Source organism: Urocitellus parryii, chromosome 7, assembly GCF_045843805.1.
Source record: "Urocitellus parryii isolate mUroPar1 chromosome 7, mUroPar1.hap1, whole genome shotgun sequence".
In the NCBI taxonomy this organism is placed as follows: domain Eukaryota; kingdom Metazoa; phylum Chordata; class Mammalia; order Rodentia; family Sciuridae; genus Urocitellus; species Urocitellus parryii.
In genome coordinates, this window is record NC_135537.1 from 92852603 (window position 1) to 92880345 (window position 27743).

The window sequence follows — 27743 nt, forward strand, 5'->3', positions numbered from 1 at the left end:
AAACTTAACTATTGTCCTTACTCTATGCCAGGTATTGTTCATAATGCTTTACAAGTGTTTAATCATTGTCTAATCATTAAATAACTCTTGGAAGTATGTGCTGTTGTTATCTCAACTTTACAGTAAGAAAAATAAGGCTAAAACGTTAACTAACTTGTCTATGTCAGACAACTAGGAGGTGCTAAGTCTAGGAGTTAAAACTGGCAGCTTGGTTCTAGAGTTGATGTGTGAAGCAGTAGGCTATGCCTCCCTATAAGGGAAGCAGAACTTTAAAGAGGACTAAGCTGCTGAGGATATGATATGTAAATGGTGAGAAATGGGGGAAGGAAACCTATTGTAAAGATAATACAACAATCCTGCTATAGGGTATTGATGACATTGAAACATATCATCAATATGCATGGGAAAGGTACATGAAAATTCGTATGTTCAGAGACATATTTCTACTCCTGGGGAGTATCTACTAGGTTTCCATGTTCATGCTTCATCCTCACCAACTAGTCCTATAGCACTTTGCAGCTGCTAAAAAGAGAAAGGTGGTTGTATTTTTAATGTAACTGCTATATTACCAGAAATGGTTCCTTATGTGCAAATAAAATGGCAGACTAAATATGTTTTGATTTTTAAAACTACATCCTAGAGAAAGAACGGTTGCTACTATGGTTCCTTCAAATATACTCTAGCAAACCCAGAACTCATCCTTAAACCAAGGGTCATGTCAAGGACACAAAAGTTCAAAGAAATATTTCCCAACTGTAGGTGAAAAAATCATCTTACACAAAATCACTGAACCACAGTAAATATGTTCAGATTTTCATCTCATGTTATAAATGTATCCTATGACTTTAGACATAGATTTCTATATTTAATGAGAAATTTGCCTTGTTCTTAGTGATTCCTCTGCTTATAGACTGTTTCCCCAAGGCATATCTCTGAAATATATGATAAGACAGAATATTCATAGGATATTCTATTGACATTTATAATATTATAGGAAAAAGTAAACCAATTCATTAAAAGTAAACCAAACTCATTAAATGATTTTTAACCTAAGAACTCACTTCTTTCCACTCTTTACACCAACTATACATATGATTCTAAAAAATATTTTTTATGAAAGAATTTGTTGCATACTAAGATTCTGAGGTGAAGAGATGAGAAATGATTTGTTAGTAACCACTATCTCCTGGTACTGAGGCTTCACTCTATACCTGACACTTTGAATATGAGGGATTCCTTTGCAGAATTAGGTCTTATTTGGTTTTCTGTGCTTGGCCCTTTCATCTATTTCACATTGAGCTGGAAAAAGGTAAGAAATATGAAGACATTTTTAAAGACTGTTTCTCATTTCTGACAGCACTTCTGATGGCAGGAGTCCTTAGAGGGAGGTTGGACTTGCAATCCAACCTTCCTCTTTCCAGGGGCCTGCCTGGATTTCCAACCTCTCTCTTCAGACTAGCAGAGTATGTACACCAATCCTCCCTGGGAGAGCTTGTGGAAAATTAGGATCCTCCCAGACCTTCCTCCTTTGAAAATTCACTTGGCACTTTTAGTAGTCGGTCCTTTAGCATCAAAGGTTGTTTCACCAAATATATCCTATCAGCTCCTTCTTCTTTTTACTGAGGTTTCTAAGCACAGTAAATTTGATCAGAATCTAATCCTATGAGGCAGGCATAATCCTCATTTTCATAATGAGAAAGCTGAGGCTGAGAGTCTAACATTAAGTGACTTCCCCAAGTTCTACCTCAAAGCTTACCTTTTCAGTATGGAAGATGCTTCCAAAGCCTTGTTGCCCTCTGCTTCCTGACATCTAATTGCAGATTTACCAAATGGAACTACTTTTCATAGTCACCAGGAATTGCTTTTGACAAGTTTTTATTAAGTCCCTTTTTGGTCCCTGGAAAGCATTCTTCCTCTTCCTCAAACCAGAAGATACTGTCTTTTTCACCTCTGGAACCAAGTGTGATTTTCTCAGGTCAAGGATGGTGCTATCAATATCTGTTTCACCTGTTTCCACCAAGACTGGGCCCTCTATCAAAGCAGTCATTTGTTTGCATTGTGTGGAAGTCTTGCTTAGCTTTTATCTGACTAAAACCCCTCCTGAGGCATGGATAGAGCCTCCAACTCTTTTCAATCAAACCTATATTTATGAAGATCCAACATGCTCTGTGCTGGGAGCAATGTAGTAGAGGATTAAATAAGTGTGTTGGCCTGTACCTGGATCAGTATCATTGTACTTGTCCTCTCTGAGTAGGCTGCCTCATCATCACCTAGGGGTTAGTTCAATGCCAAAACTTCAAAGAAACCTTTATTTATGAACTGTACCTTAAAAATAACTTATTTATCCCTCTTATTTTCCCTACTTTATTCTCCTCATAGTAGTTGTCACTATCTGAGATTCTTAGATCCATGCTTACATTAATTAAAGATGCTTACATTCCACGACAGTCAGATAGTAAATAAATATATGTTAGGTGATGATACATGCTATCTTGAAAACCAAAGCTGGCTAAGAAAGATGGAGATAAGAGAACTAAAAGAAACGAGCAAGTGATCTGTATTAATATCTGAGAGAATGGCTTTCCAGAAAGGGGTAACAGCCAGTGCAAACACCCTGAAACAGGAGGATGTGTACTTGTGGAACAGCAAGGAGGTTACTCTGTGAGTGAAGTGACAGCAGCACAAATGAGACTAAGGACGTATGGGAGTGGCTGGTGAGATTGATCAGGTATTTGTGTGGTTTTGAATCTCAGTGTGATGGAAAGTCACTGTATGTTTGAACAGAGTAGCATGATCCTTAAAAGTGATCATTCTGGTTACTGATGAAAATGTGGAGTAACTAATTGGTGCCAGGGAGCCAAGCTAGGACCAGGGGTATGACCTTCTGGGAGGCTGATCTAGACTTGATTAGGAAATATCGCTCCATCATAGCTGGTCAAAAATGAAATCAGCTGCCTCAGTAGATGGTAACCAAGGCATTGAGTCAATTGAACCTCAGGGAATTGGTTCCTGAGTAGGAAAGTTCTGACCTGAGTACTCAAGCATCTGATAAGAGTTGGATTAGACAACTCTATGTGTCTCCTCAAACTGACAATGTGGTTCTGGAAAATCAATGGAAAGAACTATTTGCCTTAGAGTAGGGGGATTGACCACCTGGGAGGATAAGGAGGTGTTCAGTGGTGAAAATGTGAAGAGAGGCACTTCTGAGTGAAGGAGCAGCATAAGCCAAAGTTCAGAAGTGAATAAAAAGGGTCTTTGGGGAATCTGGCATGATCAGAATGGTGTATGAAGGATAGGGAGGGAGGTGAGTCTGGAAGGAGATGCAGGATCACACATGAGGCAGCTCCCACAGGGGCTGGTGATGCTCAGAAAACACTTTTCCAGAACTTATTGAAGTAACAAGAAAAAAATTGTAGGAGGCAAAGAAGGAGGTTTGGACCAGTTGATTCCACTGAGCAGTTTTTTTCCATGATAACTTGGTCAGAAACTATTTGAGGCCTGGGCTCACCAATGTTGACTATGCTCCCTGTCCTACTCTCCTATAAAAATTTTTATACAGAAATGGCTCCCCAACAACCAACAATATAAATATGAGATCCTGAGGGTGTGAGAGCATTCCCTGTGGGCTATTCTGTGAGCTCACCATATGAATTTGGGAAGACACAATTCTGTGGTGGACCATTTTTTATGGGATATAACTATGCTCATAAGTTATCACAAAATGGACTCAATTCCTTCCATCAACTGACAACAATTGCAGAAGCACCGCCCCTCAATTCAGAACACTGTGACATCATCTTGAGGGAACAATGGGGCTGGGACATTCTGAGGACTCCCATTGGAGGTCAGGGGTGTGGATGATTTCATTCTTTCCAGAGCCATTGGCCTGGTAACAAGACCCAACATCATGGATTCCCAAAAGAAGGACTTTGGCCTTTCTGGCTGTAAGTATCATTTTAGTCCTTTGAGTGTGGGGAACAAACTCTCAAGGAAGACCCTTTGCATGGATTTGGTGGTGGCTGCCTGCATGGAGTGCTAAATAGTTACCAGATAGACTCCTCTAGGAGACTAAGGACTTTGCAAAGGCTGAAACCATATCCTGCCCCACCACAAAAAATACATTAGTGTCCTCATCAAGAGGTAAACTATTACTTCCTCAAGGACCTTGCCCTTAGTGAGGCTTCTCAGTCTGATTGATTGCATGGGCCCTGGGACTGGGAGCCATATAGCCTGAGTCTGGGAAGATCATGTTCCTTATTTGTAAAAGGTTAAAAGGCCTCTTATGCTCCCTGAAAAATCTAACTTTAACTGAATAAGTAAATTGATGAGATATTTTTGAGGAGGGAGGGAAGGAATGAATAGATGGGTAAGCCAAATCAAGGAGAGGAATGAAAATCAGTTCAAGTCCCAAGCTACAGCTGTCAGTCAGCTTTCTTCTTGCTCTGCTCTGTGATAATTTGTGGCTGCACTCTCTTTCTGCACTGGATGAAGAACCTGAGGTAGGAGGAATGTGCCTAGCAGTGGATAGAAGTGATGAGAGCAGCCACCTTTACTTACAGCCCACTCTTTTACTGGATAAACAAGCGATGCCAATATGGCATGTATACAGCTATCAACATAGGCCCTCCTGGGGCTGTGACCAAAACTAAGATTAAAGTCCAGATTCCAGATTTTCTGTGGGAGTCAGACATCCCTGAAAGCAGGTGCTATGCCATCAGAGGCAGCAACCCCAAGTAAGATGCCACAGTTTTTCTGCAACCTGCTCTGTTAGGCTGTTAGCAGCCCTTACCTCACTGGATGCTGGAGCCCCAGACCATATCCCCATTTCTGATTGTCTTTCAGGAGATACCCTCTGCCCTACCCCTCCACATGCTGAGCATACATCCCATGCTGGACCACTCTGCTTCCTACCCCTTTCTCAAGTATTCTGAAGAGAATGTCGACTTCCATTCCCTTTCCACACTGGCCCATTGGGCAAACAGTTCAAATGCATAGCCTTTCTCTTCAGAGTTGTAGCCTCCTCTCACTGAAGATGAGAGCTTTGAGTACAAGAGATATTAGAAAAGGGATATAATATTAGAAAAGGGATGTAACCTCAGCAATGTAATATTGTCAAAGAGGTCAGAGCCCATTATTAATGATGTTACATTATAAGGGATTTTTTGAAAGTCAGAGTCTTCTATGTCTCATTTGGCATTCAGAAGGCAATGCCCTGCCCCTGTTTAATAGGCGTAACAAATCTTACCAATACAATGAGAATTGGAGGATGGCTTTAAAGTGGTGTCTTTGAACTAACTGAACTTTTCTTGTGGATGAGGTTAATTCCCTCCATCCAGTATTTAAGCTCAAATATGTGCAATCTCCTGGGTTACATCCCCAAAGGCAGTGCTGTTCTAAAGAAAGGGAAGTACAATTGCCACAAGAGTGCCAGTTGTGGAGGGCACACAGCTATGATAGTCTACAGTGGCTATGATTCTGGCCAAACAATTCATCATGAGGCCCATGAACCACACCACACTATGGACTGAAAGGCTGATATCTATGATGTAATGATTCTTAGGTGGTAGGCTCTGAACATTATTTCTAATAGAAGAACACTTCAAAAGGCTATAATGATTCTTCTATCACGGATAAAGAGACAGGTTCCAAGGGCATATGCCATTATCTTTCTTTGTTGTTGTTGCTGAGCCTATTCTCCAATTTACATCTGCCTGGCATTAAAGTTCCTGGTCTTTCTACCATACCCCTTTGTATCTTTTCCTTAATCATGTCTTATTAAAACATACTTGGTGAATGCTTTACTGTGTGTAGAGTCTCATCAGGTTGGTCTATAGATTGGCTTACAGGAAGGACTGATGAGGACCTCCTAAAATAATACACAGAAATATAACCATAGTGTGTATCTTAACAAAATCAATGGCTGCTCAAAAGTTGAGTCCCCTGTGACTCTGCCAAATCAGAATATTAATAATTTGTATACTCTCTGGAAATGGTTCTAAAAGGAGAGACAAAGATAATTATGAACTATTTGACCTCAGTTTAAAGATAAGAAAGCTCTGTTCTGTCACACAAAATACCTCCATTTACTTTTGAAATGAGCAAACCCACTCACCCTAATTGATTTAAACTTTTAATGTGGATTGCCTGGAGAGGTAGGGCCAATTTTTGTCTATTTTGTGGAGTATTGTGTGTGTGTGTGTGTGTGTGTGTGTGTGTGTATGCACAAACTTGTGTGTGATAGTGATCCTCAGAACTTAGTGAACACAGAGATAAATTTTTCTTTTCTTTTTTTTCCTCCTGTGTGTGGACTGAAGAGATTAGGCCCAGCAAAGGCAAGAAAAGCCATATCCCTCTTTATATGACCTCTTCCAATGGATTTTTAAGCCTTTTTATTTTTTTAAAGATAATTGGAAACATTTTTCCCCTTGTAAAAACATCTTATATTGTATCTCAAAATATAGAATAAGATTAAATGGATCTTCTCTGGTAGAACAGGGGTGGAGATTCACTCCTCCTTCACCTTGGCCTCTCTTCTCCTTGCCTCTACCACCCTGCAGATGCCTAAACCCCAAGATCACTTTCTCAGGCCCAATACTCTAATTCAGAAAATAAATTCTAGAACATTGCTTTCTGCCCACTTTCTGATATCCCTTGTTTTCAAAGGAGGAAGGAATCCATAAACATAGGGATCAAAGCAGATTTTTTTTTCCTCTTAATAACCAAAGGAGTGGGGAGAGGCATTAGTAAGACACAGTGAGAGAAAAGAGAAAATGTTTTGTTCAGATAAATTATAATGGCTATATCACTGATATAAAATAAAGCTCAAACAGAGTGATGTAATCTTGAATTCACTCCCTAAACAACCAAAATTGCTATGTTACCAAAATAGCTCCACTAGAAAGAAAGTATATTTTCATTCCTTAATATGAGAAAACAAGGCAAGTTAGGTTCATACAATAAACAACACACTCTGTATAAATCTCAGGATACCTGAATGTGTTCTGGTTTGGTTATGAAAGAAACCACATCTACTTGATGTTGGTAAGCAAGCCAGTAAGGTGTGAAGCAAACAAATGCTGTCATTAGAAACAGTTCAACAAACCATTACAAGTATGAGCCCATCATTATCCAAATCCTCGACTTTGACCAGCAGGAACAGCCAGGGGACCTGGAGGGATCATGTCCAGCAATGCAAAGAACAGAAATTTCAGCAGAATGCAAATCAGCAAGCAGCAGGGGAAAGCTATCCACACCTCAGCTTTGTTGCATCAGACCCATTCCAACTGCTGGGTACTCTGAAGTCATCTTGAAGCCCGGAACTCTATTCCTTTGTGTCTTCTCTTTTTACAGTATCTATTGCCTCTCTCACTTATAAAAAGGCTCTTTAAATAAACTTTATGTCGTGCATATATATAAGGGAATAGAATAAATAGACCAAATAAAATAGTGCTTTGGGAAACTAAGGAAAGAAACAATAGTACCTGCCAGACTAAACAGGTAAAAAGATTTAAAATGAAAGCCAAACTCAGACCACAACACAGTCTTTCTCACAGATCTGATAATGTAGCAGAAGAGGCAGCTTTCTCAATTTGGTCTCCAAGAAATTGTAAAAATTTTGGCAATTCTGATGGCTTTGACGTGAAAGTCTGTACTTATTCTATAGCAAACACATTATGCTTTAGTATCATCAAATTAACACCAAATTAAACTAATATCAAAGGTAATTTTTAGGGCAATTGCTATGTAATTAAGATAAATAGTTGAGAATTAAGTAGCATACTGGTGGGACTGCATAGTGTTAAAGCCAATATGGAAAGCACTATGGAGATTCTTTGGAAAACTGGGAATGGAGCCACCATTTGACCTAGTATGCTGTTTTGAAAACAGCATAGTACAGGGACACAGCCACATCAATATTTATAAGACAATTCACAATAGCTAAACTGTGAAGCCAACCTAGATGCCCTTCATTGGATGAATGAATAAAAAATGTGGAATATATATATATATATATATATATATATATATATATATTATTCAGCAATAAAAGAGAATAAAATCATGGCATTTGCAGGTAAATGGATGATGTTAGAGAAGAATGCTAAGTGAAGTTAGCCAATCCAAAAAAAAATTTCTCTGATATAAGAAGCACAGTGATTTTTTGAAGTTCAAGGCTTGTATTGAGATGTCTATAGATAACTGAAGGCAAATCAAGATTATATTACATTGAGTTTTCAAGTAGAATTTCCACTGGAATATGTTATACAGGTTGAACCTAACTAATGAAAAAATCTGAAGTGCTCCAAAATATGGTTTTGAGTGCCAACATGACACAATTTGAAAATTCCACATGTGATCTCCTGTGATGAAACACAGTCAAAATGAATGTGTGCTGGGCATGGTGGCACATGCCTATAATCCCAGCAGTTCAGGAGGCTGAGGCAGGAGGATCTTGAGTTCAAGTCCAGCCTCAGCAATTTAGTGAGGCCCTAAGCAACATAGTAAGACAATCTCTTAAAAAATATAAAACAGACTGGGGATATGGCTCAGTAGTTAAGCATCATTGGGTTAAAGCCCAGATCCCTCCCAAAACAAGAGGTGTATAAAAATATTGCATAAGATTACTATTATTGCCTAGCATTTGTGAGATCCTCAGTTCAAGCCCCAGAACAAACAAAATAATAATAATAATAATAATTAATAATAATAATAATAATATGATTCCCACCCTCCCACAATACCTATCATGCTACATTTATAAAGTGTATATGAAACATAAACCAGTTTCATGTTGAGACTTGACTACCCACACCCACAATATCTTATTATATATTGCAAATATTATAAAATCTGAAAATCTAAAACATTCCTAGTACCAAACATTTTTGCTAAGGGATACTTAAGCCATAGTAAAAGTTAGCATCATACGTATTTACATGGTAAGAGTTTAAGTAGCCAAGTGACAATAGCAGTAGAAGCTGGATATTAAAGATCTTTAACATGCTGGGAGATATGCAATAAGCCTGGACTGGAAGTATTGCTACCGGGTAATCTGGTGCTACAAAAGTGTTAGCATAAGATTATGCAGCACCAAAGTTTGGCACAAGCCCTCCATTGTTGTTCTGTTTCCCAACCAAAAGAAGTCAAGGGGAGGCTATGTTGGTTTTTCTAACTGAATAACATTTATTGGAGGAGGAGTCAAAACCAAAAAGTTTAGTGCCTTTGTTATGTCCATAATGAGGTAAATTCATTTGCTAATATTAACTATTATGTCCCTACCCAAAGTCAAGTGCCTTTCTAATCCAATAATCCTACCATTATATGTTAATAACTTTCAGAAGGACTAAATTTTATTTTTAAGTAAATTTTATACAGAAATGAAGAGTCCCATCAACAACATATAGGACTGTTTTGATATGTTATGACACTAACATTTTTGGCTATTATTGGATGCAGAGAGCATGGAGAAATATATTTCCAGCTGAACATTCCCCATTCTTCCCTTAATAGACTAAATTACAAATCATGCACAAAATGGGATTTTTCCAAATGGAAGAAAAGTTCATCAGTTTCACCTTGGTGTGCTCAGGTATCATTCATTTGGTTCCATCAGTGCTGGTGAAACACCTTTCTCAGTCCCTATGTGGGAGCAAGCTGATCAAGCCTGTGTGAAATATTCAGAAGCCAGCTCAGAGTTCACCTTTATCTGCAGTCTCCGAAGGCTTATTGCTGTCAGGTTTGATTGTGAGACCACTGATCAGCTGTAGTTTCTGTCATAGCTTGGATACCTGAGAAAATGGACTAACTTCCTTCTGCCCAAAACAAAGATCAAGGAAGATTTAGTGTATAATTAAGACCTCACTTGAGTCTCCACTTGAGTCTCCACTAAGTTTTCTGACCCTCCGAACGTTCCCTCTAAAGGACCTGAAGAAATGAATGAAGAAATATTAGGGATACCTGTGTTGTTCAGTGTTGATGTGAGTCTAGCTGGACTTGAGGCTAGAATATTAAGGTAACATTATGCTTCAGGTGATATGTTTGGCTATGAACATTTGGCTGATGGGAGAGGGCATGCAAGGTCAGTGGTTAAAAAAAAAATGGAACATTTCTCAGGTTCATGTTTGACACCTTTTTCCTAAACGAGGAGGATATTGGTTTTTAGGAGCTAGATCACTCTAAGTAAATAACTGTCCTAAGTATCTCACACAGCCTCATGAACAGACTACTTGAGGCAAATCTTTATGCCCATAACACTCTAAAGAACCCTCCAAAACAATGACAACAACACCTGAACAAAAACAAACCATAAGTATGCCCCATACTTCCTTCTGTTCCCCCTGCAGTCAACTGATGGCAACAATTGTCAGAAACCTAAAGGAGCAGTAATAGTTCTAATTCAGTCTTATTTGCTTAAGTCTTTAAAAAAAATTCACCCTACACTTTGTTTTATTCCCAGGATGATCTAGAATGTCACAGAAAAATAAATTTAATTATGAAAAGGGAGACAACGTGTGTGCCTTCTATAATGTGATTTTCTAACTGCTTATGCTACTGTGGAGAGGCCTGTACTCAGGAGAAGTAGAACATCAGTTCATCTCTTGTTTATTTTATTCAGTATGTATTGATTTTTTCTCTCTTCTATTGCTACTTCTACATTAATAGTTACTGTACAGAAGGTCACTCTCTTTATTTAGGGAGCTCCAATATGAATACATGTAAAGAAAACAAGGTATTAAATGGTTGAAGAATGGTAAGAACAAATTGTATCTGGTTAGGATCCTTAGATTAGTTAGGAAATGGGGACAGGTACTCGGAGATGACAGTTAAAAATGTAAAGGGTGTGAAAATCAAGTCAAGAATTTTAGGCAAAAGTATATTCTTGGTGTTGTGGTGTATATTTTATGTTAAATTGTGAACAACTGCTGAAACCACTACTATCTAGTAGTAACCAACTCTTACCATTTTGTACTCAACACTTACTATCTAGCTTTTAACTTTGCTTATTTTCTAAGTGAGGTTTAAAAAAATTGTCAGAGTCAGAAAATTCAATAAGAGCCCAGCTTACAATTCTTGATAATGTTAAATATATGACTTTGCATGATATCAAAATGCAAAGGATAAAAAAATAAGATGGAAAGCATTACATCAAAAAATGTCTGCACTATGGTTCTACTCCACGTTCACTACCTCTGAACCTCATATCTCTGAACTTCTCAAATGCAAGGTGCATCTCAGATGACATTGTAGTATTTGAGTAACCATCTCCCTGTTTTTTTTTCTTTATCTTAGCCCAGGACTTATAATATTAAACAACACAGTAGGTTACTTGGTTTTCTTACATGTAAAATAAGGGACTGGACTCAGCGACCTCATAAGTAGAGCTGGTCTGACCTGATCTCTTTTAAATGGATTTCCTGACATTATATGCAAAATATTCCTCCAAATATACAGAGAAAAGTAACTATAAATCTTAAAGTCAAATCCAGGCTTAAAGAAATAGCAAAAGACAGCCAGGTTTGGTGGCCCATGCCTGAAATCCTAGTAGGTCAGGACCCTGAGGCAAGAGGATGCAGAGTTCAAAGCCAGTCTCAGCAACTTAGTGAGGCACTAAGTTATTTGGTGAGACCCTGACTCTAAATAAAATACCAAAAAGAGCTAGGGATGTTCTTCAGTGGTTGCGTACCCCTGGGTTCACTCCCATTACTCGCCAATCCCCAGAGAAGAAATAACAAAAGATTTGGGGTAAGTGTCTCTTTACTGCTCCTGCTTTATGACTTAGAAAGATCAACAAGACCTCCTTTGAAAGTATGTGCTGGAACTTCCTACCATTATTATCACTGGTAACAATGAAATTGTCATTTCCTCCAAAAACTTCTGGTGAGGCCTTAACAGACAACCTTACCCCTCCACATTTTCCTTTCCAAATCTGGTCTAGCACTTTTGTGCTGTTGACATCATAGACCTAATGAAAAAACTAAGAGACATGGAATAAGCACAGTCCAAAAGTGAAGCCTCTCAAATATTCTGGAAATCTGTTCTCAGAAGTGATAGAATACCATCTAGGTACAAATAAAGCATAGCACAACACAAAACATGTCACAATAGATTTGAAAAAGGCTTACCATGTTGGAGGTCAGGTTTGCTGTATTTTATACCTCACCAGAGCAACCACATTGCTTTCTATCAGGTTGATTTTCTCAGTGAGATTACTGAGTGCCTCATTCATACTCTGTCTCTGGTATGCCAGAAGGACACTGTTTATCTCCTCTGAACATTTAAGAAGGTATAGGATATCCTGCAATGGAAACAAACCAAGTTGTAGAATTCAGCTGAAGATGAATATTATGCATAGCAGAAGAGCAGCAGCAAATAACCATTGTTATGTAAAGTAAAGGAAGTAAACTCCTTTTCCTGGTTGTGACCACCAGTTGTCTATTTCTGCTCTGTACTTCCCATTCTAAATCGTTCCTAGTTTACTGACTCTGGAATTGTTCCATCTCAGCTCAACAGGAGGGGAAGGAAAAGATAACTGCCTACATAATTCATTCTCTCCTCCTAGAAAGTGGAGCATTTGAGAATTAATTTTCCAATGTTTAACATCACCTGATGGCAGGAAAAACAGCTTGTGTATTATATAAAAAGTTCCATTAACTTATCTGTATAAAACTACCTTAAGAACCATACCAATTATTGAATTGACTTTTAATGAAACCATATTGGGTAGTGCATTGTTTAATACAAGATTCAATTATTTTTATTGAACTCCTCTAGAACTGATTGCTATTTAAAACAATGATTACTGTAGGATTTAAATGGCATTAAAAGCAGGACAGAAATTCTTCTTAGTGAAGATTTCCTTTATTCTCTTTAAGGTAATTTCAAAGTCAATATCCCTTTTTCTATTATCTTGCCTTCCATCTTCCGACTATAGAAAAATCCTAATTTTCAAGGGTATGCTTCCTAACAGTCTTAAAACACTGTGGCTTAAAACAGCCATTACTGTGGATTAATCTGCTATCCTTCCATCTTTGATTTGTCTACATTGCTATTTTTCAAGGTTTCAGGATAATCTAATTATTCATGTCTTTCAAGATGTAAAAAGGAATTTATTCCATTGACTGACATGCAGGAGAAAGAGCAGAATGCTCAAGAAGAGACAAGGCACATTCTGGATCCCAAGATTTCAACATTCATCTTTCTCTGCTTAGCTCTCTGGCAAGTGAAAATAGGTTTGATGTGCCTTCTAAGGTACATAAACCTAGGACCAAACTCCAGGCCTTCAACACAGCCCATTGTAGTACAGAGATAAAAATCACTTGTTTAAAATTATCACTATAGGATAGTTATCAAATTCTGATTTAGGTTAGGTGATGGAATGATTTGGTTGCTTCCATTGGTCCTCTTTGAAAAGTGCTAAATCTGTTAACACAAATAGAGGGTAGTGTAGACAATAATTACTAGTTCTACTTAACTATCTGAAAATGTCTTGGAACATTCTATCCTCCACAAGAGTTTACCCACAGATTAATGTACAGGCATGTCCTAAGAACATATAGTGTGACTAGTCTTTTGCTAGGTGCTGAAGGCTTCATGGACTTTTGGGATTGTTCATCCCAAAGCATGGGCTGAAGTAGTAGCACCCAGATTGCCCCAAGAAAATGAGATTCTCCTAGTCTGCTTCTCAGTCTCTTAATGAAATGAACTCCCTACAAACCATTTATTTGCTCCCTCATCACCCTACCCCCCAAAAAACTACATAATCATCACAGTATTCGCATGACCAACTCAGTCTAAACCTGGGAGGGGAGTAGTCATTTCCACTGGAATAAAAGGGTTTTCATATTAAGTAAGAGTGGCCAGACAGCCACATAAACACAGACCTCAGTTGTTGACATAACCACTGATTATGAATATTTTTAGTTTTTTTTTCCTAATAGCACATACAATATCTATGTTTGAGGGTCATCCCTCAAAAATGAAAAATATTCTCTCATAGATCTATGGTCCTATTCCCTTCCCAATGCTGCAGTCTTTGTGCAGAGACTGAAGTATACACACTTATATATATATTTTTTTTCCTGTTAGTGGGAAAAACTGAGCAGCTTAATCCTTCACAGACCATAACAATGACTTAGTATATAAGTATGTCATTAGGAGGATTACTACTGGCAGCCATGGAAGTTTAAAAAGAGGCACACTTATTTATCACAGAATGTAACTGGTAAAAGTAAATTGATTTCCTTGAGATCTGACAACATAGCCATTTATCAACCCTGGTTTTATGAGAAAAAGAAAGCAACATTAAAGAGAAGAGTAGGGAAAACCAATAGTCCTAGAAGCAGTAATTTTTCAATTAGGAAAAAGTATTTCAGAAAATAATTAATTACTTGGAAATATTTTCACGATAAATGAACTGCTGAGTTGGGGGTGGTCTTTATTATTATGGGTCTGAGAGTTCCTCAGTGGCAGATCCAACTAGAAGACAATTGTCTGGACACCTAAACCAATGCTTTTCCCTTTAGGTTAGCCCCACTAAAGAACAAAGATTTGTTTTTGAAGAAAAATGAAAAATCTTCCCTCCTGAGCTCTCTGATAGATCTTTGATCCCCTTGGTACAAACTATCCAATTTAAACTCAGAACTCTGAAGTTTATAGGGAGAATGTGGGGGCAGATCTGGAAATTAGTGGACAGGCTAGAGAACTTGTCTGTGCTTTGAACACTCCTGCTTTTATACATATAACTAAACGCTTTAGCAACACAGCAAGGGCTGTACCATCCTTTTTGACCCTTCATGAATCCTTCATGGAGCTGTTACCCACTTAGTGATCAATTTAGGTTTCTAAATGACTGCAGACATACACATCAGCATTAGGAGACCCAGAGACATTTGAAAACAATTCCTGAGCACTGCAGGGGTTTACTTCCATCTCAGCTTTTTGCTGCTACATAAGAATCATCTTCAAACTTCATGGCTTTAAAGAGCAACAATTTATTACATCTTGTGGTTCTGTGACTATGCTCAGCTAAGGTGGAGTGTGGTTCTGTTCCGTGTGGTGTAAACTGAGATCACACATATGGCTGCATTCCATCAATACCAGGTAGGAGCCATCCAAGATGGTCTTTCATCCTTTGGATGACCTCTTCCTTTGGCCTCTTAATGCTTGGGAATTTAAGAGCCCTGCCCAAATTCCTGATGCTCAGAATAATGAGAAATAATAACTGAGATGGTTTGTTTGTAGCAATAAACTGAGACAATTCTCCACATACTTTTACTTCTTTAATATTTTCTACCCTACCCATTCTATCCTTGGGAAATGTGTTTTGTCACTATCTCTTCCAGCACCATGTTTGCAAGACTCAGTTTTCAATTCTATTTTCCTTAACTGCTTACTTTACAAACTGTAGAAAAGTAAGTACATATTGTTTATTAGATATTTTTAAAAGTTACATAAAGGACCTTTACAGATCAAGGGAAATTTGGCATAATGACTCTTAAACAGAAACAGGTGAGCCTGCTACCTTTCTGTAGTATCTGCTGGTTTCATTACTATATCATATTGTAGCAAGTCCATGGTTTCCTTGTGTTCATCCAATTTTCTATATTGCCTCCAGATAGATGAACACTGTTTAAAATATTGTTGATGGAAGCTACACTCTGAACAGAAACATGTAGGAATGTTATTTTTTTCTTTTTTAGCAGCTGTATTAAGTTATACCTGACATACAAGAAACTGTACATATTTAAAATGGTTTAATTATTTTGACATAAATAGAACAGTAAAACTTTTACCACAACAAAATCAATAAACATTTATCATTCCCAGAAGTTTCTTCATGCCCTTCTGTAATTCCTCACATTCTATCTTCAGGCAACCACTGATACTGTGTCACTATATATCAGTTGTATTTTCTAGAATTCTACATAAGTAGAACCAGTGAGTGAATATACACATTTAAAGTATTGGCTTCTTTCATTCAGTACAGTTGAGATTCATTTATTTTGTAGCTTCTCAAGATGCTGCTCTATTGTATGGGCATATCAAAGTTTCTCTACTTACGTGTTAGGACACATAGGCTATTTTCAGTAATTGACTATTACAAAAAAGCTCCCATAATCATTCATGTATAAGTCTTTATGTGGGTTTTTGCCTTCATTTCTGTTCATCATATTCTTTCTCATAATTACAATACCTAGGAAGCAATTTCTGACCACATAGCAGATCTGAGCTTTAATTAAAGCTTTAAGTTTAGAAGCTCTAATCTTCTAAAATGGTTATGATATTTTTCAGTTTTACCAGCAGTGCATGAGCATTCCCATTACTACATATCCTCACTGAAACTGGTACCATCAGTCTTTTCAATTTTAGCCACTCTGAGGGAAGTACACTGGAACATTATGATTTTAATTTACATTCAACATTAACCAAATGTAGATCAGCATTGTTAATTATTTTAAATATGTTCAAACTATGAATTTTCTCTAAGATGTATAATTTCCTATAGGTATACAAAGTCAACTTTTTTCTCAGTTTAAAGAACTTTTGCAAGAGGAAAATAAAATATTTTCTAATAAAAGCTATTGGTTTACAAATGTGGGACCCACAGATAAGGTTCATCCATAACTGCATCTGTCAAGACCAGCTGTGGATAGTCAGATGGTCATGTACTACAGCATAGACTGCAATGAGGTCAGAGAAAATGATGACTTTTGAGCCAAAATAACTGTGAAAAATTTTTAGGTCTGAGAAACCCAGCATTGCACAGATGAAAGAAAAACTCCATTTCTGTAGAATCCTGTCAGCAACTGTTGGAAGAATAGAATACAGGAAGTAACTTATTTTGCTTTCTTAGGCCTAAGGAACCCAAGTGTACTGGGGACATGATTCAGAAGCCAATTTTTTAAAGTGCTGTCTTAAGGCAACAGCCAAAGTATGTTACTATTTAGTGAGTTCTGATCTTTTATTTTAAAAAAGGCTGATGATTTATAGTATCAGATTAGTATTTTTGACCAAGGTAATATTTTATCATACTGATATACAAGAATCAAAGAGAATGAGACAACAATTTCAGCATTAAACCATCACATACATGCATTGAAGTTGGGTATTTGAGATTACTTAACACATCAAAACTGGGCCATTTGTAATAAAAAGCAGTGTCTAGCATTATCAATACAAGGGACTGCAAAGAGACAAGAGTAGAAGTCTCTAAGTTGGAATGCTATGTAAGCTCTGTTGTTACAAAAACTACAGGCATTCAAAGACACCTACTGTTAGAGAGTCCTTACTGGCTGGATGAGCCTAGCAAGATGCCTGAAGATAATAAGCTCTTAGAGATCTTTTTGAAAGAAGGCACCTAACAGAACCATATAAACTTTGAAATGTAACTCTGAAACTAGCATCATCATCAACTGCAAAGGGCCTGGTACACAGTAGAGAAAGCTGCACAAATATTTGTTGAATTAATGAATGTAAGAATAACATTCTTACACGTTTTTAGTGGAAGAATGCCAGAGTTGCTTCTGTACAAATGCGTACAAAGGCATTTTTTCTACTTGGCTTTTGGGAATAATGGCAAGAATCTGGCTTCATAAAAGTTGTTCCTACTTTTGTATTTTTTTCCCTAATGTTTAAAGTAGATCACAGGGGCTGTGGTTGTGGTTCAGTGGCAGAAGGCTTGCATAGCATGCATGAAGCATTGTGTTCGATTCCCAGCACCACATAAAAAAATAAAAAAAATAAAGTAGACCACCAAAACAGACAAGAAGCAAACTAATGACTGAACACATGCTAATGCTGTGACTATAAAATTCCAAGTTTTATTTATTTATTTATTTATTGGCTCAGGAATTTCTTACTCTGTTAATGAAACAACTTAAAGATTTATAAATAAACACTGGCATATACCTGAATCAAACTTATCACATATGAACTTTTAAAAGTTAATGATCCTAGATTTAATGCTCACTATTTGGGATATTCATATTCCTGAATAATTTCTTTTTTTTTTCCTGCTACAGGGATAGGTTTCTTATGTTCAGTTAGGTACATTCTTTCCCCTTTCAACCCAAATCCAATTCTCAGGATTCCTGAGCATCAAACATCTGGTTGGTTCATGCCTTCTACTCTAGACTTGAATCCTATGAATAAAGTAATGAGAATTTCTGAACTATTTGATCACCTAGCCCTTAGAATATGAATATATACTTACAAGTTAACTAATAGAAGATACGTATGCTTACCTTTATAACATGTCAAACTATTTCCCAAAATGATTTTTTTTCAATTGAAATTCTCAGCAGAAGTTTGCTTCACAAACTTAGCAATAGTTGTTCCTTAAATTATTACTTTTTGCTTTCCCTTAGAACTTTTTTCAGGAAAAAAATTAAATTAAACAACTCTTAACCATCTTTCCCTCTGGAGATGTCCCTAATTTTCCTTTGGGTGTGTATCTGATTTCTGAAATACATATGTCTGTGTCCCTGGAAACCAAAAGAAAAACAAACTCTTTTTAAACCATGGAAAAATAGCAGAGATTTAGGCCAACATTTATGTACAAATGGTTGGCTTTTATAAAGACAATATGAAAGTAAAATTGAAAAGGAAGTATTGAAAAGCAAGACCACATAAGGTTACATTAGAGTCCTGGCAGAGTAAATCTAGAACTCCAGAAGACAAAACAAAAATGTGTGAACCCTATAAATCATCCTTAAAGTAGTGTGTTGCAAATTTAAGGTCCAATTAACCAGACCAAAACAAAGTTTTTTGAACTCTGTAGAACACAAGGAAAACTTTCTATCATTGCCTTCTCTTAACAGCTGATTTTAAATACCAGACATTTAAGAAGCTAGAATTCCAGCAGTAGATTAATCTCTGTATCCATATTAAAGTACTTACTTCTGAAGTTTCTCTACAGTGGTAGGCAGGCTAATTAAGTCTGCAGCTGACTTAACAATGGCTTGAAGGTGGTTTGCTGAAGAATTCAACAGAGAAATCTTGAAGGAAAAGGAAAAACAAACAATCAAAACAGAACTTGTAGACAGGGTTCCCTTCACAAACTACATGGCTGATGAAGTCAAGATAACCTTTCATTTCACAGGTTTAAGGAAATTAAGGTACCTTGGATAGAGTTGAGATTCAGGAGCCAGCAATAATATGCGTCTTTCCCTGCCCAATTTAAATTAGTGCCAAAGAGGGAAAGAGAAGTTATTATTATTTAGTCTAGTCCTGGCAGTTATAAGATCTAAAATCTTAAGTTACTCAAAAGATGCAGTGATTACTCACAATCCTTCAATAGTCAGACAAGAAGGAAGCTGATGACCAAGGACCACTTCAAGGTTTCTGTTTGGTAAAATATTAATATCCTCAATTATTTAACTAACTTTTTTTCCCACTCCACGTGTGAACATATTTTAGAAAATAAAAGCCATCATTACAAAATATAATCTATAGGAATTATTTGAACAATTTGAACAGCACTTTCAACTACTTAGGGATTTGGGTTCATTCAATAATGTTTTCTATTATTTTATATGACATTTTAAATGGAATTACTAAAGTTTATTTTTTAATTGGTCATCACTGATACATTCAGACAAAATAATTTTACCTTGACTTATACATTCTGATTTTGTGGAATATGCTTGTTCTTGTCAATTTTCTTGTGAACTCTTAGAGAACTGTGATGTGTAGGATCAGGTCCTCTGAAAGTAAAGATGGTCTGGCTCTTCCTCTCAGATTTGGGTGCCTTTAATGTGATTATTGTCTAATTACTCTAGCTAGAATTTTAAGTTCAATGGTAAATAGCAGTGGTAAAAGTAGGTATCTTTGACCTGCTGCTGATTATGTGGAAGGTTTTCAGGCTTTTGTGTCACTGAAATATATACTTAAAATTTATTCAAAGGATAAATATTAAGAACACTTCACCACAAAAATATTTAATGATCAAACAGAACACATTATAAATGCAGTAGTAAATATAGATCCAAAGAAGCCAAATAATGTTGCCACATGAAAAAAGATAAAGGAGAAGTTTCCTGGCCTCCAAAATTCACCAGAGAATTGACATGCAATTATATAGTTCATTTTTTTAAAACCCATGTACAAATGGACTATTTCACATTGATTAGGTTGCTGTTAATTAGAAAATCAGGCTCTGCATTTTAATTTCATTTAGTTTCTATTCCTTTCCCTCCTTTATCCACTAGGAAATACATCTACCAGTAACATAGTCTATGCTTTAATCAACAACCTCCATCTACTCTATCTATAGAGCAAAGAAAGCTCTATAGGTATTTCTTCAACACCACAAATGTACTGCCAGTTATTCTACATTATCCTGGTTTATTCCTGAGTTCCTCCACCATCCTGGTGGAGGAGTTTGAAAGTGAAAATGCAGCAGATGTGTCCCAGGGTATTAGAATGTATGTATGATTGATTTTCTTTGATTTTTTTGCATCATTATTTTTCAATCAACTTCAGACATGAAAATTGGGCCATGAACATTTTAGATTATCTAAACAATTTCATTTGTGGAAGAATATGGCCCTCTTCTCAACCAGCTTTTGCTTTGAGTTCTTCATCTTAGTGCAGTGATTGAGCAAAGGTCTTATTTAAAGACTAGGTTTTTAAAACAGAGAAAAAAGTGTCATAGAATGTGGTAAAATTTTAAGTAGCTCCAACAGGATGTGAAGAAGTATTGATTGCTTATTCTAAATTATTCTTCCCAAATTCAAGACCTAGTAATCATTCTTATGTATTGTTGAGAAACATCATGTGTACACACACACACACACACACACACACACACATGCATGAACACACACACACACACACATCAAAGGACTGAATTACATACATATACAGCTGGACATATGATCTTGATGTACTCAGTCTGATGCTGTCTAATAAAAATTTTATGTCAAGGATACTGTTCTAGGTCACCACACTTAGATCTACACATTTCTACTTAGCAGGTATATATGAATCTTCTGAATAGCAAGCATAATTTATTAAATCTTCTGATCATATGAGAAATATTAACACGTTATTCATTCATTTTGTAATATCAGGGCAAAGGCTGAAATTCTCGCTTTACAATTTAGTGATTAGTCAAATTATCATCAGTCATGAGATTCTATTTCTTATTCTGTAACATAAAGGCTATTGTAGTATTACTCAATTTATAATGGGTACATGAGACACAGATGGTACACAATAAATTGTATCCCTTATTTTTATTGGATAGTATTAAGTATTAATTACATCAGACACTTTGAGAAGTAAGTTCAAAAAATAAAAAAATACATAACTAAATGTTCATAAACAAAAAGTCTTTTCTTTTTATCTACCTTTTCCCCTTTATATTTTTTCATTTCTTTTTCTATAGATCTAAGAATCATAATTTCCCTTTAGCTTAAATCATTTCATCCAGTATTTTGTTTAGTACAAGGTGGATCTCAAAAAGCATCTTAGATTTTTTTTTTTGCCTGAAAGTATTTTATTTATTCCTCATGGATATTTCTTCCTAGATGTAGAATTCTAGGTTGATATGTACATTCAGCACTTTGAAAATGTGGTTCTATTGTTTTTTGGCCTTGCTGTATCTGATGTGAAGATGGTTGTCTTCTTATCTGTGTTCCATTGCAGATCATGTGTCTTTCCTTTTCTAGTTGTCTTTAAGATTTTGTTCTTATACTTGCCTCCAGACTTTGAACACAATGCACATAGGCATAATTTTCTTCAGATTTACTTGTTGGGGTTCATTAAGATTTTTTAATCTGTTGATTTCAGTTTTTGTTTAATGAGGTAAAAATAGGTCTTTATTTGTTCTTATACTTATTCTGATTCATTTCATCTCTTGCCTCCTATAGAGATTACAGTACAACCATTATCAGATGCCTGATATTGCCCCATAGTCTTCAGGTATTCTACTTTCTTCACTTTATTCCTCATTTATTTTTCATTTTAGGAAATTTTTATTTACCTATCATCAACTTTACTGGTTCTTTCCTCTTATACTTGTCTTTAAATTTCGTTCCTAGGTGCTGCATCTATTCTGCTATTAAAATAATGGGAAGAATTCTTTATATCTTATATCATATTTTCCAAGCACATATTTCATTTAGGTTATTTTTTAGTCTCTGCTCTTCTGCTAAAGTTTCAATGTGCTGATTCACAATTATCTACTTTTTCAACCAGATCTTTCAGCATATTTATAATTTTTAAGAGAGAGAGAGAGAGAGAGAGAGAGAGACAGAGAGAGAGACAGAGAGAGAAAAAATCCTTTTTTTTTTTTTTGTAGATGGACACAACATGATGCCTTTATTTTTATGTGGTGCTGAGAATTGAATGCATGTTCTGCCCTGCTAGGTGAGCACTCTACCACTGAGCCACAGTCTCAGCCCCAGCATATTTATTACTGGAATTTTAAGCTTTTCATCACATATTGCTGACATCTGTATTTATTTATAGATTTCTATTGAATTCCTCTTATTTTGAATAGTAGTCACTTTTGCTTGCTTTTAGTTTTTGTTATTGTCTATTTTTTTGCTGAACATTGTGCGAAGATGAGTTGAAACTGAAAATAGTCACGCATTCTTCCAGAAATGGGGGAAATTTTTGCTTTTTCATGCCATCTTCCTTATAAGCAAACAATCATAAAATCCAACCCCTGTTCTTCAGAGAGAATTTCTTTCTGTTCTGTACTCACACTGTTAGTCCTTGCCATTTCTCTGAGCTCCTGTGAAATATATACTATTCTTTGGTCTTTTTACTTTGCTTTGTCTTCATCATACATGCTTTATATTCTTTATGCAGAGTTATAATTATATTATTCTGCCAATTTTCTTCCAAATATAAATCAAATAAGACTAACAAAAAAAGTGGAAGGATGATCAATTTCTTTCTGTTTGTCTTATTTGATTTCTTTTCTTGACAAAGTCCTACCCAACTTTCAGATCTCAGGTCCTCTACCAGGGCCCAAATGATCTAACCCATCCATTTCAGCACAAATTAGTTGCTTACACTTTGGAAATCCCTAGTATTTTATATGCTCTTTGATTTACTCAAAACATTCACCTATTACAGTTATTTATGAAATGACTGTCTCTGCTAATGTCTTGTTTTGTGTGACAAAAGAAATATATATGGGGGAAAAGAGAGTGAGAGACAGAGTGTGTGGGTATAATACATAGCTTTCATATATTATCTCAAACATACTGGTTGTGTGATCCTTAGGGAAAAATCATACCAGCCTAAAGCCTTTAATGCTCAGTACAGCAGGCACCCAGTGCCTCAGCTGTGCAGTTCTGGAAAGAACAAGAGGAGTGACATCTGACAGGCCTTGATTGGTGATTTGTTCTTAGTACTCAAACACCAAAACTGCAGTTATTAAAAGCAAATACCTAATAAGCTATTTGTGTGGGTAACATTAGATAAATGTAGAAAGACTATAAAAACTATTAAATATGAAACATGTATTTTGCTAGAGAACCAAAGTAATATAATTTGGAGAAAGAAAATCTCTATGATTCCTTGTAGAATTCTGAAAGAGTTTCTGATGACTGAGTTCTGACTCCACTAATTTTAGAAATATGTGGCCTTTTCATATTTAAAATAGAATACTAATGCTAAAATAAATTATTTTTCTTAACATGTTCATTTCCTAAGAATTTCTTTAGTTTTGCATTAAAATAAGCACTTTCTATCAAAACACTCTGGATTTATTATACACAGCTTTCCTCACCACTCAACTTGCACAGCTGTATGAGTCCTACTCTAGTAGCTCCTCCTGTGCTCAAACTGGATGTGACTCTGCACTTGCAGTGACAGTTGGGCTTCCTTTACTGCTGGTTATTGGCAGTGCTTTCCATATTTATTCTCATAATTAGTGCCCATTACACATTCATAATACTACAAAGGGAAGCATTCCTTAGCAAACTGTGGTAAACACAAAGAAGAAATACTAAATTTTAATACCATATCAGGAGATTACATGACAAAATACACAATCATCAGATGATTCTTGGGAGTATCCTGAGTATCCAGTGCATGACTTTCATCCTCTATAAACACCAAAAGCTGCAATTACACATGAAAAAATATTGTGAAATCATTTCCAATATTATACTGAGAATGATTAACTCAGAATTTAGTAGCTCACTATGAAGCACAATAAAATAATCTTTGATATCTCATAACAAGTTAAATATATAAAACCATCAAGCAGTAAGATCTCACACAACCTTTTAAAAAGACTCATGACAGGCCAACCTACTTCAGTTGGTATTACATCCTTATTTGTAAATACATTTGTTAAAACCTCCCGATTGGCCAAACTGCAGCCAATGTTCCCTCCATACCATAGTCCAAGGAACGCATGTCCACCACTGAGCCTCAGTGCAGAGAATTCTCCAGAAAGATCTTACACAGACCCGAGATATTAAGAGCATTTTATTTCTCCTTCCATGCCTGTTGACTTTCTAAGGATGTTTAAATATCTGCCACTTCTTGAACCCTTTAAATCCCAAAATACAACCTGGCTCATTAGTTCAATCTAATTATAAAACTCAATGCTTCTATTTTTCTCTTTCCCCCTTACTCATCAGGACAAATTAGTGAGATGATGCTCTCTCAGAAAAAACTCAAAGGCTACAATCCAAATCCCTAACTTATGCTTTAAATTTTGACTGACAAGGTAAAAAAGTGAAACTAGCTCCAGCTTAGACACATTTGTTTCCAGTTAGTTCACATCTCTCAACCTGAAAAATTCTTTAATACAAACAGAAAAAAGTTGTCTTTACCTATGCATGAAAATGAAAGCCAACAAATATTTCATTTGTCTTTTAGTCAAACAATTATATTTTGAGTGGTGGTGGAGGGGTACTGGGGATTGAACTCAGTAAGCACTCAAACACTGAAATATATCCACAGCCCTATTTTGTATTTTATTTAGAGACGGGATCTCACTGAGCTTCTTAGCACTCACTTTTGTTGAGGCTGGCTTTGAACTCAAGACCCTCCTGCCTCAGCCTTCTGAGCTGCTGGGATTATAGGCATGTGCCACCATGTCCAGCTCAAATAATGATCTTAGAAGATAATATTAAACTTTTCTATTGAAAATCAAGCATTTGAGGAAATATGCAAATTATATTATTTTAAAATTAACACATAAGCTGTCTCTATTCTGGGTATACAATAATATTCAAATATTCTGAGTGGCAGAAAGCTAGATGATATATTTGGAATTTTATTTTAGTTTCCCTCAATTTCTCTTTATGTTAATTTACTATCAAAGATGTCTAGATCATTCCTATGCCTGAAAGTGAGGCAACAGTTCAGCTTTTAAGAAGTCTGGATTCTTAGACATACTAATCAGTTTTGTGAACAAACTAGTCAAGGCAAGATTGGAAAAATAATTTTATTTTAACAGTATTAACTACAACTATAAAAACTTAGTAAAAGAATCAATAATCTGGAAAACTTTTCCAGTCTCCTGGGAGACTGGATGAAAACAATCTTTATACTTCTAGAGTATATCAAGGGCCAGAAAGAACATTTACATTATATAGAGACTTTTTGAAAATATTCAGGTAGTTGGTTTTGAATGTCCTTTTTAATGTCCATTTCGACCCCTCATTTGTACAAGACCAGTCTATTGTTTTAAAGATAGATGTGCCAAAGATAAACCTGCTAACTCCTACATCCTTTATTTATAGATTTATTTTTGGACAAATGTAGAGAAATACTGGACAATCTCAATGAGAAATAAAGCAATGAGAACATCGTCTTGCCCTCTGAATATTTTAAGGAATAAGAGATTTTAATACATCATGGTACATATATTGATGAAAGATATAATCATCTAAAAGTGTACTTGGAATGGCACAGAAGAACATGAAGACTAACTTCTTTTAGGGAGTGATGTGTTAGGCTTTGAAATTTTGTTTTGTCTTATTTTTGCTTAACTCAGTCAGAACCAACATCTCTAATAGTCTTCCCAACTGCAAAAGGTCCTTCACTTTTTTCTAATTTCAGATCTATCCATCAGCTAATGATGAAGTGTACTTAAAATATAATGCCATATTTTCAGACCTTTCCACCAGCTAATAATGACCATCAGGAGAATCAGAGTTTTGCTTACTTTCATATCTATCCTCAATCTGCTGGTTTATGAATTTACTGTCAATGTGAAATGGGCCTGGCATTAAAACACTGACAAAGAAAAACACCAGTGGAGATCTTGAATACCTAACAAAGAGTAAATACCCTCACCCCAATGAGTTTAACCATGAAACTTTTTACAGAGTTTAACAACAATATATTTGAGCTAAACACAAGTTTCCAGACAAGGATTTAAAAAAAATAATTAAATAGAGTTGACAGTTGAAAACCATTTTTGTTCTATTATAAAGGATGGATTTGTTAATTGAAGAGCTACAGAGAATTAAGATTTGTTCTCTCACAAAAATAATTCATTCAATAAATACTGAGTATTTATTATGAGACAAGAATACCTTCACTAAGAGTTCTGGGCAAACATCATTTTAACAAATGGAGAAGTTTAACATGTGAATATTAAATCAGGCCCATCCGTCATTCTAATTGTTCTTTTCAGCAGAGAATATGCATGTTATCCAAGACCTGAGCTTAGTTTCCCTCTTGCCTCTTCTGGACTTTTGTTTTTATTTCTCTTTTCTGTGTGATTTATTTCCAGAAACAACCTTCTACACTTTTTGCTTATGTCTAAACATAACTGGATATGCCTCTAAATTCCTGTCCCAATAGAGAAATTATTCCTGATATTTGCATACTATTTTCTTAAATTTGCTAACCTGATTCCACAACTTGATAAAAGGCAAGTTGACTGTCTGTAGGTCCTGTTGTAACTTTCTGGAACAGACGGTCCGACCCTGTATTTTATACGTGGCCAGTCCATACCACTCAGTTTCAAGGAAGGCCCTAGACTGTAATAACATGCAATAACTATTACAGATCATGATAAGCTGGGGAGGCTTGAATTCAAAGGAGCTTCACTAATCTGTACTATTTATAGATCAATATTTTTAAATATTTATTTTTTTAGTTGTACACAATACCTTTATTTTGTTTATTTTTATGTGGTGCTGAGTATCAAAACCAAGGCCTTGCTCATGCTAAGTGAGTGCTCTACCTCTGAGCCACAAAACCAGCCCTAGAGATGAATTTTTAGTAGCCTATTGATTGGTTGCATTCTCCATTATTATAAAAAAACTACCAAATAATTAAAATTGTTCAATGAGCCCAGTTTTTCTTTTCCTTTGACTCTATTTCAATTGTGGCCTTCTTCATCATTGCAGTTTCCAGTGTCCGAGGTCCAGAACCATATACCAGCAGTCCAAAGAACTGACCACTGTACCCCCATACTCTCTCCTCCTTGATTACTGTCTTCATAAGTACCCAAAATTTTTACATTACTTCTCTTTCCTCAATTCCAGCTTCCTAGGAGTGATGAACTACAAAAACTATGAAGTATGAGTGTTATTATTAAGATTGTCAGAACAGTTATTTGGACACAGGTGTGAGGAGAGAGTTACTATTTAGAACTGACCTTATTGGGTAATCCAGATGTTCAGTCTAATGCATACCTCAAGACCATTTTTCAAAATTGCATTTTTAGTGACCAGACCTATAGGAACAGTGGAATCTCTGACCAACCTAGGTTATAGGGTACCTTTTCTGCCACGACTCAGCTAAGCCTGCAG

The 27743-nt window shown here is 36.0% G+C and overlaps 1 pseudogene; it reads left to right on the forward strand.

Annotated features, from left to right (window-relative positions):
- Positions 1-2575: 2575 nt before the first annotated feature.
- On the forward strand, positions 2576-4995 carry LOC113177716 (testis-expressed protein 38 pseudogene; annotated as a pseudogene).
- The last annotated feature ends 22748 nt before the right edge of the window (positions 4996-27743 follow it).